Source organism: Engystomops pustulosus, chromosome 7 (genome assembly GCF_040894005.1).
Source record: "Engystomops pustulosus chromosome 7, aEngPut4.maternal, whole genome shotgun sequence".
NCBI classification, from domain to species: Eukaryota; Metazoa; Chordata; class Amphibia; order Anura; family Leptodactylidae; genus Engystomops; species Engystomops pustulosus.
This window is the reverse complement of record NC_092417.1, coordinates 159,294,057-159,314,074: the sequence shown is the minus strand read 5'-3', so window position 1 is coordinate 159,314,074 and position 20,018 is coordinate 159,294,057. Positions and strand designations below refer to the sequence as shown.

General features: G+C 44.4%; 1 long non-coding RNA gene across 1 annotated transcript in view; it reads right to left on the bottom strand.

The window, feature by feature from the left end:
* Positions 1-728: 728 nt before the first annotated feature.
* LOC140069032 (uncharacterized) overlaps positions 729-20,018 on the bottom strand; it is a 68,718-nt gene continuing 49,428 nt past the window's right edge. The window contains exons 2-3 of the long non-coding RNA XR_011848684.1: positions 6,871-6,994; positions 729-1,032 (exon numbers count right to left, since the gene is read on the bottom strand). This is a non-coding gene — a long non-coding RNA (uncharacterized lncRNA). The remainder of the gene's footprint in view (positions 1,033-6,870; positions 6,995-20,018) is intronic.

Genomic DNA, 20,018 nt, shown 5'->3' with positions numbered 1-20,018 from the left:
GGACATTTGCTGCTGATTGGCACAGTAAAAGGGGGACAAGATGGGGGAGGCAAAATAGTAGGCGGCAATGTTAGGGGCCACAACATTTGGGGGAGCTGCTACGGGGCTCAATAAGAGGGGGAACTGCTTGGGGGGCACAATTAGAGGGGGAGCTGCTCTGTGAGGTAAAATAGGAGAAGCTGCTGAGGGGGCACAATAAGAGCGGGACTGCTGTGGAAGGCAAAATAGGGGTGAGCTGTTTGGGGGGCACAATATGACTTGGAGCTGATTGGGGGGCATGATATGAGGGGGAGCAGATTGGGAGGCACAATATGAGGGGGAGCTGTTGGCTGCCACAACATTTGGTGGAGCTGCTAGGGGGCACAATAAGAGGGGGCTCTTCTTGAGGGGCACAATAAGAGGATGTGCTGCCGTGTAAGGTAAAATAGAAGGGGGGGCTTTTGGGAGCAACAATAAGAGGGGGAGCTACTGGGGGCAACAATAAGAGGGAGATCTGCTGGCAAAATATCGATTTTTTTTGTCCCTCTTTCTATGTTACAAAAGTTAGGAGGTATACTCTCCTACATTGTCTCCTAAGCAATTAGATTGCTCTCCACATTCAATGAGGTCTGTCTCAGGGCACTACCCAGCGCTAAAATTAGGAAACTATCAATTTACTTTAAAAGTTGATGTTACAAGATTACGCATTACAATCTGCCCTGAAAAGCATCCTGGGTAGACCCCCTCCTCCATGTTACCAGTTCCTCCTCTATCTCCTTGCCTTCTGGCTTCTCTTAGTCCACGTTGTACCTTTGCAGCACATACTTTGTGTCATTGTGGCTTCATAAATCGTTAAGTCACGTGACCCCTGCTCTTACATCGAGCTGTCGGGAGTCTGTGACCTGACACGCAGCTTCATTTTGAAATGGAAAAATTCACCAGAGCCAAACCGGTAGCAGAAGTTTAGGAAACTAATGTAACAAGCCCTGATGAAACAGCAGCCGCTGGAGACCATGAAGGCTGGAAAGTATTTCAGGAGATCTGCTTGAATGCCTGGGGCGTCATTTGGGGAGATCAATCAAAGTTTGGGAAAAGAGAAGAAAATAATATTTCCGTCAGCAAAATGATTGCAGTGTGGTCATAAATATGACAATGAATCTCAGCCATGACTTGTCCAAGCTTGAAGGAGTCTACAAGATTTACGAGGAACAACCAATCTCCTGACATCCCAGGGTGTAACATGGAGGATCAAGTCGTTGTTTGAGATGATTTGTAGTTTTTTATCCAATGACAGATACATAGCAGCCAGTGTACCGGTTAAGAAGGTCTAGTGGTCCATGAGGCCTGAATGATGGCCAAACCGTGTTTCCATACTGTATAATTTTCATTCATTGATGATCACACAGTGCTTTATCGTTAAAGGGGTATTTTCATCTAAAATTTACCGTATATTCCGGCGTATAAGACGACTTTTGAAGACAGAAAAATCTTCTGTCTTCTCTGGGGTCGCGCTGCATGGAGAGGGCTCACGGGCTGAGCCCTCTCCATAGCCAGTAAGTCTTTGCTGCATATTGCAGCAAAGGCTTACCAGTAACACCCGCGGGTGTTTTCACAACGTGGGCTGCCGGCAAAGCTGCCGGCAGCCTCAAAAGGATAGCGGCGCATGGGCGCCGCCATCTTACCCGGGATCGCCGCTCCCTGTGACGCCATCGGCGATCCATCTCCATGGTAGCCTCGGTTCTTCCGAAGACCGAAGACCTAAGGCTATTTCGTTTTAACCCCTTCATTACAATGTGCTGATAGCACATTGTAATGAATGAGGAAAATCCCCATATACTGCCATACTGTAGTAGTAAAAAAATGATAATAAAAAAACCTAAAATTTCAAATCAATGCGTTTAACCCCATAACGGAAAATAGCGCCCAAAGTCGAAAATGGCACTTTTTTGCCATTTTGAAAAATATAAAAAAATCTATAAAAAGTGATCAAAAGGTCGCACAGTCCTAAAAATGATATCATTGAAAATATTATCAAATGTCGCAAAAAATGACACCACCCACAGCTCTGTACACCAAAGTATAAAAAAGTTATTAGCGCCAGAATTTGGCAAAATCAAAAAATAAATTTTTGTACAGGAGGTTTTCATTTTTGTAAATGTATGAAAACATTATAAAACCTATACAAATTTGGTATCCCCTTAATCGTACCGACCCAAAGAATAAAGTAGACATGTCATTTGGGGCGCTCAGTGAAAGACGTAATATCCGAGCCCACAAGAAAATGGCGCAAATGCGTTTTTTTCACCATTTTCATTGCATTTGGAATTTTTTTCCCGCTTCTGAGTACATGGCATGGAATATTTAATAAAATAAAAATTTAAGGTACAGTATGGTAACATTTACAGTAAAATGGACGATGGTAATGTTGTTGTTGTATGCCTTATGTTTATGAGCGACAGTTTTCCTGCTATATACCTGCATGTCAGAAGAATTTACATTAAAAAAAGGACCATGTTAAATTCAAATCTGTTTTTTTTTTTTAATTTTTACCGGTGTTTTGTATGCGTTGGAAAAGGGGTAGTCTTATACAGCGAATATATCTTAAACTCTATATTTTAAACAGGAAAGTAGGGGGGTCGTCTTATACACCAGGTCGTCTTATACGCCGGAATATACGGTAGTTCAACAGACCTGAATGGAGAGTGGCGCATGCGCAGCAAAATCTGCATTCGGCTCAGCCATTGAAAAAGGGCCATTCTCTGGGACCTTCACCTATTGTGAGAACTGCTGACTCCCTTCCAATGGCTGAGCCAAATGCAAAGTTTGTTGGGCATGTGCCCCTCTCCATTAAAATCTACGGAAGCAAAGAAAATAGCAGAATGGATAGGTTCTTCTATGTCAACGCATCCATAAACATGAATGGACCCTTTTCTCAGCCCATCTTTAAGGAGGGGGGTAGAAGATCCCTTTGTCAAAATATATGTACATATTTTTTATATATATGTACATACTGTGCTGAAAAATGTCCCCTCGGCTTATACACGAGTCAATACATATCAATACGATGTCAATAATAACATACAAGTCAATAATATATACTTAAAAAATAATAAACTTATATACTCACCCTCCGGTGGCCCCGATGTGCAGCGCTGCTCCCCCGATGTCAGCGCGGCTCGTCTTCTGGGCTCCGCGCCTGTCTTCTTTCTTCTGTAACATCGTGCCGGGCGCCGCCATGTTTTTCTCCCGGGCAGCGCCTAGTATGACGTCAGCAACGGCGCGTCATACTAGGCGCCTGCCGGCCGGGGAGAGCAATGGCGGTGCCCAGCACGACGTTAGAGAAGAAAGAAGACAGGCATGGAAGCCAGAAGACGAGCCGCGCTGACATCGGGGGAGCAGCGCTGCACATCGGGGCCACCGGAGGGTGAGTATATAAGTTTATTATTTTGTTTTAATGCTGGGCAGGCTGTATACTATTGGGGGCATGCTGTATACTACTGGGGGCAGGCTGTTTACTACTGGGGGCAAGCTGTATACTACTGGGGACTGGCTGTATACTATTGGGGGCAGGCTGTATACTACTGGGGGCAAGCTGTATACTACTGGGGGCAAGCTGTATACTACTGGGGGCAAGCTGTATACTACTGGGGACTGGCTGTATACTATTGGGGGCAGGCTGAGGTGGCTGTATACTACTGGCGGCAGGCTGGGCTGGCTGTATACTACTGGGGGCAAGCTGTATACTACTGGGGGCAAGCTGTATACTACTGGGGGCAGGCTGTATACTACTAGGGGCAGGCTGTATACTACTGGGGGCAAGCTGGGCTGGCTGTATACTACTGGGGGCAGGCTGTATACTACTGGGGGCAGGCTGTATACTACTGGGGGCAAGCTGGGCTGGCTGTATACTACTGGGGGCAGGCTGGGGTGGCTGTATACTACAGGGGCAGGCTGTATACTACTGGGGGCAGGCTGTATACTACTGGGGCAGGCTGGTATGGCTGTATACTACTGGGGGCAGGCTGTATACTACTGGGGGCAGGCTGTATACTACTGGGGGCAGGCTGGTATGGCTGTATACTACTGGGGGCAGGCTGGGCTGGCTGTATACTATAGGGGGCTGGCTGGCTATATACTGGGGGGGGTCTGTGACTAATGCATTTCCCACCCTTGGTTTATACTCGAGTCAATAGGTTTTCCCAGTTTTTGGTGGTAAAATTTGGGGTCTCGGCTTATACTCGAGTATATACACAATTATCACCTTGAATAAATATATTCAGTGTATTATAACAATTCATATTTTCTTACACTGTAGTTCAATGTTTTAAAGTGAATCTGTCATCAAGAATGTCATTTTTAGCTGTTGACAGGTTCCAATAGCCTATGCCAGCGGTGGCGAACCTATGGCACGCGTGCCAGAGAGGGCACGCAAAGCCCTCACTGCTGGCACGCGCCCCATCCTCCCAACCACTGCCAGGTGCGGACAACCACTGTCCACACCTGGTTGTCATGGCTGTTAGCAGAATCGGAGCTGCGCTCCGATACTGCTAACAGCCATGACAGAGCAGGGCGCTGACACTGCCTGCTCTGTCACTCTTATCACTGCAGCGCACAGGACGGTAAGCATCCCCGCGCTGGCAGCGTAATGATGTCATTACGCTGCCAGCGCTGGGCAACCTTACTCCGTGTGCGCTGCAGTGATCAGCCGGAGGAACGAGTCTGAGGTGAGTGTATTTATTTATTTTTTTAATTATTTTTTTAATTCAGCGCATCCATCCTGCCCGTTCCCGCACCTCCCGCAGTTTGTGCCGAAACTCACGGCACAAACTGCGCCCGCTACCACAAGCCCCCCCCGGCGGCCGAACCCCAGCCTGTTATGCCCGCTACCGCAACCCGCCGCCCAACCCCCCCCCCCACCCCCGCGCAAGAACTCCGGGCACTCTCTCACTCCCCCCCACCACCCCCCCGCTCAACTCCGGTCACTGCCCCCCATCACCCCCTCCCCTTGAACTCATGCCTCATAACCACACTGAACCGAACTCCAGATGCTGCACCCCCCCCCCCCCCGCCCCCCGGAACGACACCTGAGCAAGAGTAAGTAACATATGTATTTTTATTTATGTATTTATACATATTATATTATAAATTTATATGTGCATTTATATATTTATACCTGTGTGAGGGCTTATTTTTTGCGTAACATATTTTACTTCTCATTTATTATTCCATGTCATGTACTGGGAAGCTGTAGATGTTAATACTTTCGCTGTGCGCTCCAAATCATTTGTCTCCTTTATTCTTTGGTTCGGTCCTATCACAGTGATACCAGATTTGTAGGTTTTATTGTGTTTTAATACTTTTTCTATAATTAAAACAGTGTACGAAAAAGAAAATAGTTCCGCCATCTTGTGACGCTAATAACTTTAGTGCACGGAGCTGGGGAGATTTGGGTTTTTTTGCTTAATGAGCCGTTGTTTTCATTGCTACCATTTTGAGGACTGCGTGACCTTTTGATACCTTTTGATAACTTTTTATTACTCTTTTATGTGATGTAAAATGGTGTAAAAGTGGCGTTTCAGTGTGTATAGGACTGCTGGAATCCGAGCTCAGACAGTCCTGTGTAAATTGATTCTAAACGAAACCGTCAGTTTTCTGGTTAAATTGCCGTACTGGCACTTTGCCATAAGTAATTAGGTTTTGGGTTGTAGTTTGGGCACTCAGTCTCTAAAAGGTTCGCCATCACTGGCCTATGCTATGCTTTCAATACTCTATATAACTTTATTTCACATTACCTGGCTCCCTGCCAGCACCGTGTGGTGAGTCTCTCTCCACACTCATCCAGCTCCTTCCGTCCCTCCCTTCCTGTCATGTGAGGAGAGAGGGGGATGGTGATCAGGAAGAATGGATGAAGAGACACAGGCACACAGGTTGCTGCAGCTGCCCTCCAGGACTCACCATACGCTGCTGGCAGGGAGCCAAGTAATCTGAAATAAAATTCTATAAAGTAGTGGCAGTATTCATAATGCTGACAAAGGTATTTTAAAAATCAGCATAGCATAGGCTATTGGAACCTTCACTTTAACTTTTCTATGTTATTTCTTCTGAAGTACATATTGACAGCTTAGTGTTACCACCTGGGAAGGGGTATCACTACACTACAATGGCCATTCAGTGCTGGGAGTAGCAGTAGAGCCCACCACTCCGATTGATGAAGCACTGTGTTAGTCTATCTAATGGACATCGTGGTCCGGTTACCACTACTTACTCTGGTAGTAGTTACCTATTCTCTAGGTGTATGGGATCCTAGCTCCTATCCAGTGTTGTAACTTAAGATGGGTCCTAAGTGCAAAGTCTATGCCAGGCCCCAGAATATATTGGGGCACACTTACTTACCCGATTCTACAAAGTGCCTTAATCAATCGGATCGTCCGACGCCCCCCCCCCCCCATTTCTGCGGCATGAAAGACAATCCGAGATCGCGTGTCAATCCCAGTGAAATCCCATGTTAAATACCTGTCAAAGCTGCGCAAATCCGGAAAACTCGGATCCGCAACTCTTAGTAAGTAAGCCACAATGTATGGTTTATTGTACTAGTCTTCTCATATGGGAAAGTGACACCTTATGGGCCCCCTAAACCTCTTAGGCCCGGTTGCAACTGCACTCTCTGCCCCCCTGAAGTTACGCCCCTGCTCCTATCCTGTTTTGTTCCTCTATCCTATAAGTAAAGTTCATAGTGAAAAAACCTTCAGTAATTGCGCTTATGTGTGCAGAGTCTTACAACCACTAGTGACTATCATGATGGGGAATGAGCTCGGTCACAGCTCATTGCCTTAGTAAGTAATGATGTAGAGCCCCACAATTGCCAATCATTGTTCTTAATTTAGCACTTACTTCTGTACTGTTCTCCAGGGAACTCTTATTCCAGGATTAAATCCAGAAGACGTCTGTAATGACATCATCCTTTCACACTAGCGAAGTCTGAAGCTCGGGATCTTGGATGATTCTCGGACTCGTCCTGCAAGTCAATGCTATGATATAGGTAAAGATACAAGGAGGCTATTATTATGCCTTATGGGTTATATAATGGAATAGGTTTCTGCATATTCTACTTTGTAAGGACTACCATGTCAGAGTTCAAGGTGGTCTTCACAGAATTACTCTTATCGGGACTGTAGTAGGAAACCCATTTGTGAAGGATGTCAATAATTTTTACATTTTTTTTGTATTTACATTCATTTAAAAAATTCCTATGTATTCCATGGAGTATGATAAAATTAACTTTAAGTGGAATTTTATCTTTAATATGACACCAGCAGCATGTTTCTAGGTGCTATGGAACCAAAGATAGGGACTTCTGAATTTACACTCCCCCTGCAACCACTAAACTTGATTCATCTCATGTGTCAATAAGGTCAGAAGAGTCATATTTGCCTGACTTTGGGTGAGATTTATTATAGAGGGGTTAGATTTCACTTAAAAGAGAGAAGGACATGTAGTTTAGATAAAACCTGCTGACAGATTGGGGCAGATTTACTTACCCGGCTCATTCGCGATCCATTGGTGTGTTCTGTGTGGTGGATTCGGGTCGTCCGGCGATTCACTAAGGTAGTTCCTCCGCCGCCCACCAGATGTTGCTGCTGCGCTGAAGTTCCCCGAGGTCCGCCGGAATGCACAAGCCTATACCTGGTGAAGGTAAGCTCGAGTCCCGCAACACTTTTTTTTAAAAAATGCAGCGTTTTTTCCGAATCCGTCGGGTTTTCGTCGCGTGCATGCCGATGTGCCACAATCTGATCGCATGCGCCAAAATTCCGGGGCAATACAGGGAAAATCAGCGCAAAACGGAAATATTCAGGTAACACGTCAGGAAAACGCGAATCAGGCCCTTAGTAAATGACCCCCATTCTCTTTAAAGTTAGACTAGACTGCCAGATTTATTACTATATCTTGTCGTAGTAGTTGGTCATGTTTGAGCTTGAAAATGGCACCGGAATGTTGCGTCTGCATAATTTTTGGCGCATGATGTATTCCTGCAAAGCCACGACCCCTTTCTCAGCCCATCCTAGTCAGTTTTTTGGTGTAAAAGTCTTTAAACAGTTGATAAATTTGTCTTGTTTTTAATACCATTTGGACTTGCTTATTATCTTCTCTGATAAGCAGAGAATATACTGAAACTTAAAAGGATTATTCAGGATCAGGTGTTTTAAAATATATGTCCAAAAGGGTGGGGGTGGGGGGGTTTACAAATAACAAACACTACTTTGGCACAGCACCACTGCGCTCATATACAATGACTTGGAGTCCGGGCAATTACAAAATTTTGCCAGGTAATCCAGTTGGTGTGGACGCTCTAGGCCTGATCATCCTGCGGCTTTCTTTAACTCAGAGACATGTGACTTGTCTGCAGGCTGCCTCCATCTTTGTAATCCTGTATAGCTCCTCCCTCATGTTGCGCCATACCGTTATTTAGCCGGGAGAAAGATAGGACATGTTTCTCTATGGAGAGGGGCAGGGGTGAGCAGCGCTCATCCCCTCTTCCTCTCCCCGGTACTGACGTGTGCACACCGTGCTATGGTACTGTGGGTACACAATAGTGTGAATTTAGCCTAAATGTGCCCCAATATATGTAAAGTTTGTCCTGCACAAGCTGCGATGTCTTACCGGAATCCTATTGGTAAAGGTTGTGCGCTGCGATCCCAGGGCTTTGGAATATGTTCAGAAATTATTAGTGACAAGGCTAAAATATCCAGACATCCAGATGTTGTGCCACACTGCTCTGGATTATACCGCTGCGGGCACATACATCAATAGCACCAAACATCTACTGTTGTTTTAACCTGATGCTTCTTGGTTTCCCTCGTATTAAATGTTCTAAAAATGTTTTGAAAGATTTCTCTGTGTGGAGCGAACACAAATGTGGCGTCTATTCGGCCGAGAAGAAGGTTCCTCTGTGTCTGCTGATACAATCCCGGTCCCAGCGTCCTCCCCGCCGCCATGTGGAGGCCAGATGAAGAGACGAGAGCTTCTTACCTTTATGCTCATGTAAACTATTTTGCTCTTACATCCTATAAAACAGCTGGAGATAAAGTACTAATACACATCCACAGAAACGGCCATTATTCTCCATATGGAACGCAATAGTTTACAGTAAATCCCTTCTAAATATCAATCTCCACAGTGAAAACCATATGAGCTTGGAATATTAAGCTGTATCTTATTAGATACTGACTATACAATGCTCCAAGGCTTTATAACAAACTGATGATTATTACACCATGTACAATCTGCTCCTCCTGCTCTATAACATGCTGCCTGCAGATAGGAAACTATGTACAATCTGCTCCTCCTGCTCTATAACATGCTGCCTGCAGATAGGAAACTATGTACAATCTGCTCCTACTGCTCTATAACATGCTGCATGCAGAAAGGACACTATGGGGCAGATTTACTTACCCGGTCCATTCGCGATCCAGCGGCGTGTTCTGTGTGTAGGATTCGGGTCCTCCGGCGATTCACTAAGGTAGTATAACATGCTGCCTGCAGATAGGACACTATGTACTTCTGCTCACCTCCTCCTGCTCTATAACATGCTGTTCGCAGATAGGACACTGTGTACAATCTGCTCAGCTCCTCCTGCTCTATAACATGCTGCTTGCAGATAGAGACGCTATGTACATTCTGCTCCTCCTGTTCTATAACATGCTGTCTGCAGATAGGACACTATGTACAATCTGCTCAGCTCCTCCTGCTCTATAACATACTGTTTGCAGATAGGACACTATGTACAATCTGCTCAGCTCCTCCTGCTCTATAACATGCTGCTTGCAGATAGAGACGCTATGTACATTCTGCTCCTCCTGTTCTATAACATGCTGTCTGCAGATAGGACACTATGTACAATCTGCTCAGCTCCTCCTGCTCTATAACATACTGTTTGCAGATAGGACACTATGTACAATCTGCTCAGCTCCTCCTGCTCTATAACATGCTGCTTGCAGATAGAGACGCTATGTACATTCTGCTCCTCCTGTTCTATAACATGCTGTCTGCAGATAGGACACTATGTACAATCTGCTCAGCTCCTCCTGCTCTATAACATACTGTTTGCAGATAGGACACTATGTACAATCTGCTCAGCTCCTCCTGCTCTATAACATGCTGCCTGCAGATAGGACACTATGTACTTCTGCTCAGCTCTTCCTGCTATATAACATGCTGCCTGCATATAGGACACTATGTACAATCTGCTCACCTCCTCCTGCTCTATAACATACTGCCTGCAGATAGGACACTATGTACAATCTGCTCAGCTCCTCCGGCTCTATAACATGCTGCCTGCAGATAGGACACTATGTACAATCTGCTCAGCTACTCCGGCTCTATAACATGCTGCCTGCAGATAGGACACTATGTACAATCTGCTCAGCTCCTCCTGCTCTATAACATGCTGCTTGCAGATAGGACACTATGTACAATCTGCTCAGCTCCTCCTTCTCTATAACATGCTGCTTGCAGATAGGACACTGGGGCACATTTACTACGGCTTTGCGACGCACTTTTTTCAGACAGTGCACCTTTTTTCAATGGAAAAAAGGCTTGTACAGGTATTTAAATAGCGGATGTGTTGCGATTGTGATGCACGTGATCCTTTTTGTGGCGCGGGTAAGTAAATGTGCCCTATGTACAATTTTCTATGCAACTATTGCTCTGTAACAGGGGTAGGGAACCTATGGCTCGGGAGCCAGATGTGGCTCTTTTGTTCACTGCATCTGGCTCTCAGACAGCGATGGCTGCTGTGTGTGTCTTAGACTTATCACTGGACACAGGCAGCAATGTAACCGCTGCTTACATCCTTCGTGCGACCCTGGCACCTTTGGCACCATCGCTGCCATCGTGTAAGTCTGTGTCAAAGAGAAGAGCGTGGGAGCAATGAGGAGCTGGCTAGGAGCGCAGGTAGGTGAATATTCATTTATTTTTTATTTTTGCTGTGACTAACTTTCTTCTGGGAAGCAGGTTCTGCGGCTACCTATGTACTGGGGGGCATGTGCTATGGCTACCTATGTACTGGGGGGCATGTGCTGATGCTTCCTATGTACTGGGGGGCATGTGCTGCGGCTACCTATGTACTGGGGGTATGTGCTGTGGCTACCTATGTACTGGGGGTATGTGCTGTGGCTACCAATCTACTTGGGGACATATGCTCTGGCTACCTGTCTACTGGGGATATGTGCGGGGGCTACCTATCTACTGGGTGGCATGTGCATATTGTACGGCTCTTACGGAATAACATTTCAAAATATGTGGCGCTTATGGCTCTCTCAGCCAAAAAGGTTCCTGACCCCTGCTCCATAACATGATGCATGCAGAAAGGACCCTGGCGCACATTTACTAAGGGTCCTGCGTTAAATTGCCCCGGGTTTTTGCGCATGCAACCGGATTGTGGCGCATTGGCGTCGCAACAGAAATCGGGGGGGGGGGGTCGTGGTCGTCGGACAACACGACGGATTCGGACAAACCACAAAATTTTAAAAAAGAATTGTGTCACAAGATCAGCACTTACATGCACCGGGAAGAAGAAGGTGAACTCCGGCGGACCTCGGCGCAGCAGCGACACCTGCTGGATATCGGGCGCACGACGTTAGTGAATCCTGGCAGAACCCGAATCCACGTTGGACAACACGCCGCTGGATCGCGACTGGACCGGGTAAGTAAATGTACCCCACTGTGTACAATCTGCTACACCTATCATATATATATCATACTACTACTACCATATTGTATATAAGGGGACAGCACAGGACTACTACTCCTATACTGTATATAAGGGAAAGGCACAGTACTACTACTCCTATCCTGTATATATGGGCACAGCACAGTACTACTACTCTTATACTGTATATAGGTGCACAGCACAGTACTACTACTCCTATATTGTATATAAGGGGACAGCACAGTACTACAACTCCTACCCTTCATATAAGGGGGCAGCACAGTACTACTACTTCTATCATGTATATATGGACACAGCACAGTACTACTACTCCTATCCTGTATATATGGACACAGCACAGTACTACTACTCCTATCCTGTATGTATGGATACAGCACAGTACTACTACTCTTATCCTGTATTTATGAGCACAGCACAGTACTACTACTCTTATCCTGTATTTATGAGCACAGCACAGTACTACTACTCATATCCTGTATATATGGGCACAGCACAGTACTACTACTCCTATCCTGTATATATGGGCACAGCACAGTACTACTACCCCTATCCTGGTTATATGGACACAGCACAGTACTACTACTCCTATCCTGTATATATGGACACAGCACAGTACTACTACTCCTATCCTGTATATATAGGCACAGCACATTACTACTACTTCTATCCTGTATATATGGGCACAGCACAGTACTACTACTTCTATCCTGTATATATGGGCACAGCACAGTACTACTACTCCTATCCTGTATATATAGGCACAGCACATTACTACTACTTCTATCCTGTATATATGGGCACAGCACATTACTACTACTTCTATCCTGTATATATGGGCACAGCACAGTACTACTACTCCTATCCTGTATATATGGGCACAGCACAGTACTACTACTTCTATCCTGTATATATGGACACAGCACAGTACTACTACTCCTATCCTGTATATATGGGCACAGCACAGTACTACTACTCCTATCCTGTATATATGGGCACAGCACACTACTACTACCCCTATCCTGTATATTTGGACACAGCACAGTACTACTACTCCTATCCTGTATATATGGACACAGCACAGTACTACTACTCCTATCCTGTATATATGGGCACAGCACAGTACTACTACTCCTATCCTGTATATATGGGCACAGCACAATACTACTACTCCTATCCTGTATATATGGACACAGCACAGTACTACTACTCCTATCCTGTATATATTGGCACAGCACAGTACTACTACTCTTATACTGTATTTGAGGGCAAAGCTCAGTTCAGAATGTCAGGTTGATGGATATAAATGGAAGATCATGGACAGACACATTTAACATGAACATGTAAAGACTTTAACATATTTCTGCCTTTTATGTTGCGGATCTAAATATGTCCCCAACTATATATTGTTGTAAACGTGAGAAATCCACGATGCAGCGGGTAGAAGTACCAGTACCTACCACTATATGGTCACTGGTTGGTGGTAACAGTGGTATAAGGGTGGTTGGGGGGGGCACTCGCTGCGTTTGCCCCCCCCATACTGCATCCCTACCTACTCTCTCTATACATAACAGGAGGGCAATTCTTTATATTCCCACTAATGCCATCATGTAACTTGTATACATCCACTTTGTATAGAATAAGATCGGTCAGATTCTACCAACATGATGAAAATCTGGTGAGTAGTTGTGAGAATGAATGTGGTCCTAAATGCTTGTACTATTTCATATCTGTTATAATGTGAACATTTTAATAAAATATTTAAAAATAAATAAATCTGGGACAAACATCTTTGCCCTCGGTTGATCCCCCGTTTTATAACTAGGAAATAGTTACAGACCACACATTATAAATCACACGAGGAAGTGTATACAAACTACAGAGCCGTTTCCTGTATATTGTCTTGTTGTGTGTATATGTTATGCTTGGAAGATGAAGAAGAATCACAATAGTGTTTATTTGCCTTGAATTTGTGTTTCATGTTTTATGTCGGTCAGAGGGAAACTCTATCCCCTTGTGGAGACATATGTAGGCATAGGGGACTTACATGTCCCCCGGGGAAATTGAGAAAAGATATGTAAATTAATTTAGTCCCCTAATTTTACAACAGAAAACTGGGAAAACATATTGACTCGAGTATAAGCCGAGGGTGTAGTATACAGCCAGCCAGCCCCATGTAGTATACAGCCAACCAGCCCCCATGTAGTATACAGCCAGCTCCACGTAGCATACAGCAGCCCCAAGTAGTATACAGCCTGCTCCATCAGTATACAGCCTGCCCCCATCAGTATACAGCCTGCCCCCATCAGTATACAGCCTGCCCCCATCAGTATACAGCCGGCACCCATCAGTATACAGCCGGCCCCATCAGTATACAGCCTGCCCCATCAGTATACAGCCTGCCCCATCAGTATACAGCCGGCACCCATCAGTATACAGCCTGCCCCATCAGTATACAGCCTGCCCCATCAGTATACAGCCTGCACCCATCAGTATACAGCCTGCACCCATCAGTATACAGCCTGCACCCATCAGTATACAGCCTGCCCCGTCAGTATACAGCCTGCCCCGTCAGTATACAGCCTGCCCCGTCAGTATACAGCCTGCCCCATCAGTATACAGCCTGCCCCCATCAGTATACAGCCTGCCCCCATCAGTATACAGCCTTCCGCCTGCCCCATCAGTATACAGCCTGCCCCATCAGTATACAGCCTGCCCCCATTAGTATACAGCCTGCCCCCATTAGTATACAGCCTGCCCCCATTAGTATACAGCCTGCCCCCATTAGTATACAGCCTGTGTAGGATACAGATAAAAAAATAAACTTAATACTCACCTTCCGTTGTCCCCGATGTTCGTCGCGGCTCCCGGCGGCTTCCGATCCCCATAGCGGCTCCCGGCGGCTTCTTCACTCTTCACTCTTCTCTGGCCGGGAGATCACACCGGCCGTTGCACACTGTGATGCGACGCTGTCGCCGCGGATGACGTCATCAGCGGCGACAGCGCTGCATCATAGTGTGCGACAGCTGGCAGATCGCATGGACGTGACTCTGCCGGCTAGAGAGGATAGAAGACGGAAGAGGAGACACGGGGAGCCGCGACAGGGATCGGGAGCCGCGATGAACATCGGGGACACCGGAGGGTGAGTATTAATTTTTTTTTATCATTGACTTGTGTATAAGCCGAGGTTTTTCAGCACATTTTTCGTGCTGAGAAACTCGGCTTATACACGAGTATATACGGTAATTAACCTTTATATTAATCAACCATTATTAATTAACCATTATACTGCAAGAAAAAGAGTTTGCTGCATTCACACACATGTATGGGGGACGTATATATGGCCGATATATGTCCCCCATACACTTCTATGGGCTCACGGCCCTGTACAGGAGCGGTACGGTGCTGCACACGTGCTATGTCCTATCTTTTCCCATATTACGCCGCCGTGCGCCATAACTTCCTATGGAGAGGAGCGGGGGTGAGCTGCGCTCACCTCCTCCTCCTCTCCCCGCGCTGCAGTGTCCCCGCCGTGCTACGGTGCGACGGGCTCCCGGCAGTGTGCATGTAGCCTTAACCAGTTGAAGAAATTCCTGTTGCTTTTGATAGGTCAAATGTATCACAATCTCAATCCTCGTCTTCATTTCGAAGATTCTCCGTGTGAATATATTCCATACAGACTTGTATAGTCCACAACATGTAGCTTACCTGCGTATTTCGAAAAATTTCTAATGTTGCCATCTCACTGCAGTGGGCCCAGTAGGCCTGATCAACCTCCTAGGATCTGTAAATCAGAGATCCAGCTTTCTGAAGACTATAATTTAGTTTTCCCAAGAAATTTCTAGACGTCCTCCAATTTAGGCTGCATCAGTGGGTAATAACAGTACCACTTAGTGGTCCAAGCTGGTATGCAAGTTTATGATGTTTATATTATGAATCACCTGGTACAAAGCAGGCTGTTCCATTGGTTGGTCTCCTGGGACTGAGTCTAGAGTGATATAAAACTCTATAATTTTAGGTTCAGTTCTGGGTTCTGAATCTTTTCTTGGAGGATTTTTTAAAGAACACGCCTCTGCTGATGTTGCTGCTAATCAAAAGACGAGGGGGCACTGTCTCTGTTTGGAGAAAACAAGGTTTAATCACCAGAGGCGACAGGGCTTTTTTACTATGAGAACTGTCAATCTGTGGCATAGCCTGCCTCAGGCGCTGGTCACAGCAGGGACAGCAGAGAGCTTCAAGAAGGGTCTAGATGCCTTTTTACACATAAATAACATTGATTGTTATGCTATATAGCAGTGATGGCGAACCTTTTAGCTATCGAGTGCCCAAACTGCAAGCCAAAACCCACTTGTCTACCGCAAAGTGCCAACATGCTAATTTAGAGCAATATTACCTATATAAGGGCCAAATAATACTGCCACATGTATACCACCACTATTAGTATGCATAACACAGGCATATACAGTACACACACACACATATACAGTATGCATAACACAGATATATACAGTGCACACACACACATATACAGTATGCATAACACAGACATATACAGTGCACACATATATACAGTATGCATAACACAGACATATACAGTGCACACATATATACAGTATGCATAACACAGACATATACAGTGCACACATATATACAGTATGCATAACACAGACATATACAGTGCACACATATGTACAGTATGCATAACACAGATATATACAGTGCACACATATATACAGTATTCATAACACAGATATATACAGTGCACACACACACATATACAGTATTCATAACACAGACATATACAGTATTCATAACACAGATATATACAGTGCACACACACACATATACAGTATTCATAACACAGACATATACAGTGCACACACATATACAGTATTCATAACACAGACATATACAGTGCACACATATATACAGTATGCATAACACAGATATATACAGTGCACACATATATACAGTATTCATAACACAGATATATACAGTGCACACATATATACAGTATTCATAACACAGACATATACAGTATTCATAACACAGACATATACAGTGCACACATATATACAGTATGCATAACACAGACATATACAGTACACAGATATATACAGTATGCATAACACAGATATATACAGTGCACACATATATACAGTATGCATAACACAGATATATACAGTATGCATAACACAGACATACAGTACACACACATATACAGTATTCATAACACAGACATATACAGTACACACATATATACAGTATGCATAACACAGACATATACAGTGCACACATATATACAGTATGCATAACACAGACATATACAGTGCACACATATATACAGTATGCATAACACAGACATATACAGTGCTCACATATATACAGTATGCATAACACAGACATATACAGTGCTCACGTATATACAGTATGCATAACACAGACATACAGTGCACACATATATACAGTATGCATAACACAGACATACAGTACACACATATATACAGTATGCATAACACAGACATATACAGTGCACACATATATACAGTATGCATAACACAGACATATACAGTGCACACATATATACAGTATTCATAACACAGACATATACAGTACACACATATATACAGTATTCATAACACAGACATATACAGTGCACACATATATACAGTATGCATAACACAGACATACAGTGCACACATATATACAGTATGCATGGCACATATATATACACATATACATACAAATATGCACAGCACAGATACACATATACTTATATACACATAACACAGACATATACAGTGCACACACATATATACAGTATGCATAACACAGACATATACAGTGCACACATATATATACATGATACATGTGGGCACAGTATGCATAACACAGTCATACAGTACACACATATATACAGTATGTATGGCACATATATATACACATATACACACAAATATGCACAGCACAGATACAGACACACACATATACTTATATACACATAACACAGACATAAACACACACAAGTGCATAACAAAGACATATTATATATCTGTGTTATACATATGTGTGTAAATGTCACATATACACACACATATATGCATAGCACAGGTATATATGTATGTGAACTGTACAAACAAATTTGACACTGTACAACTTACAGTTATCTATGAGGAAGGCACACAGCAGCCTCTGGATGTTCCGGGTCACAGCCTCCCCCTCCCCCTCTCTCTCTGTCCCGGCTCCACTTCAGGTCTCCTAGTAGGAGGGGGAGGTACAAGCTCTCCATGCTGCTTCCTGCTCCCAGCGCTGCACTGGGATCTTCTATTAGAGCAGTGGCTCCTCTGACAGGAGCACAGAAATTGTCCTGCACCCGGCCAAGTGCTGCATCGGAGGGGCCCGCAGGTCCTTAATTTAGAAGAACTGCATCTACCCCGTGCAGTGTGACCTGCCTGCTCTGTATCTGATGCTGTAGATGCTTCTAAACTGAGGACCTGCGTGCCTCTCTCTCTCAAGGTCCCAGTCTCCACCAGACGGTGGAGGATGATGGCGTGCGTGCCAGCAGAGAGGGCTCTGCGTGCCCTGTCTGGCACGCGTGCCATAGGTTCGCCACCACTGCTATATAGGATTGTTTTCCCTAAATCCCTTCCTCATCCAATCCCTACCCTTCCTTGGTTGAACTTGATGGACAAGTGTCTTTTTTTCAACTGTATAAACTATGTAACTATGATGTTCATGACCAGTTCCTACCCCATAAACAAAAAAGGGAAGTTTATCTTTACCTGAACCAGTGACTTTGCACATCCATTACATGCCATCAGCGTGGAAAGCTGCACAGCTTGTTGCTGCTGCTGAGATGTTCTGCAAATTCTACAGTAAAGGAACTGTAAGTCTTTACATTTTTTCAGCAATTTCACCACATTCATGCATAAAATATTCAAAGCTGCCACTAGAAAATACAACTTGTCCTGCAGGAAACAAGCCCCCATAGAGCTCTGTGTTGATGGGAAAATAAAATAGGTGTGGTTTTTGAAATGCGGAACTTGAGAAAGGGAACACAAAAACGGAAAAGGGCGGTGTCTAGAGGGTTAAATGGATTGCATCTTTTTCCTGTCATGTAAATGAAATTAAAATTTCACAGAGAAATATAGTTATAGAGGTATAAAAAGTGTGAAAAATTTACTAAGGGCCCGAATCGCTTTTTTTCGTCTGGTTTCCTGAATTTTTCCGATTTGCGACGAATTGCCCTGGGTTTTTGGTGCACGCGATCGGATTTTGCAGCAATCGCACCAGCATGCATGCAAGGTAAATCAGGGGGCATGGCCGTCGGAAAACCTGACAAATTCGGAAAAATCGCGGTATTTTAAAAAAAAGTGTCGCTTGACACGCACTTACCTGCACCAAGAAATAGAAGGTGAACTCTGGTGAACTCCAGCGAACCTCGGCGCAGCAGCGACACCTAGTGGATATCGGCGCACGGACCTTAGTGAATCTCGGCCGGACCCGAATCAGCGTGGGAGAACCCGCCGCTGGATTGCGACTGGATCGGGTAAATAAATCAGCCCCAATGTCCACTGAAATTTGTGATAAAGTTTTTTTTAAAGTCAGGCATCTACAAATAACAAATAACAATGTTTGGGTGTAAAAGCCAATCTTTATAGTGAGAGCGTTTTATACTATGCAGCTCCCAAAATATTCAATCTTATTTTCACAATTTTTTTCATACCCTTGAATAGGAACCTTTGTTAATTTACTATTTATTATACTTGGCCATAAAAATAAAAAGTTCTTTGAGCTGCAGTTGAATTCTCAATTTTACAGTAGCTAATAAATTATGAAACGTCATGCTTAATATTGATATCAATATATTTACCTACAATGTGTATACTGTTATGTGTTATGGATCAACACCAGTGACTGCAGACGTGATTCCTACAGTTACTTCAGGGAAACTGGGCCGAAAATCATGGTCAGGTGAAAAGTCTTACAGATACATTACAAAATCTGTGATAAAAAAATAAATAAATAAATTAAATATGCAAAGACAAAAGATTGCTAGTCTGTTACCTCCTATAATTGCTTACCAACACAGCATTTTTCCCCCCAGAATTCCCAGTCACAGCACCCCCCTCACATAGTTGTCAGCCACAGCTCACCATCATTTCTTAATCCTAGCATCCCATTATTGTCAGTCTCAGGCTCCCCTAGTTTTCAGCTATTGCCCCGCATAGTCACCAGCCGCAGCTCCTCCGTTATTACTAACCATAGCTCTCATTTAATTGCCAGCCACAGCTTCCCCAAAATTGTCAGCCAA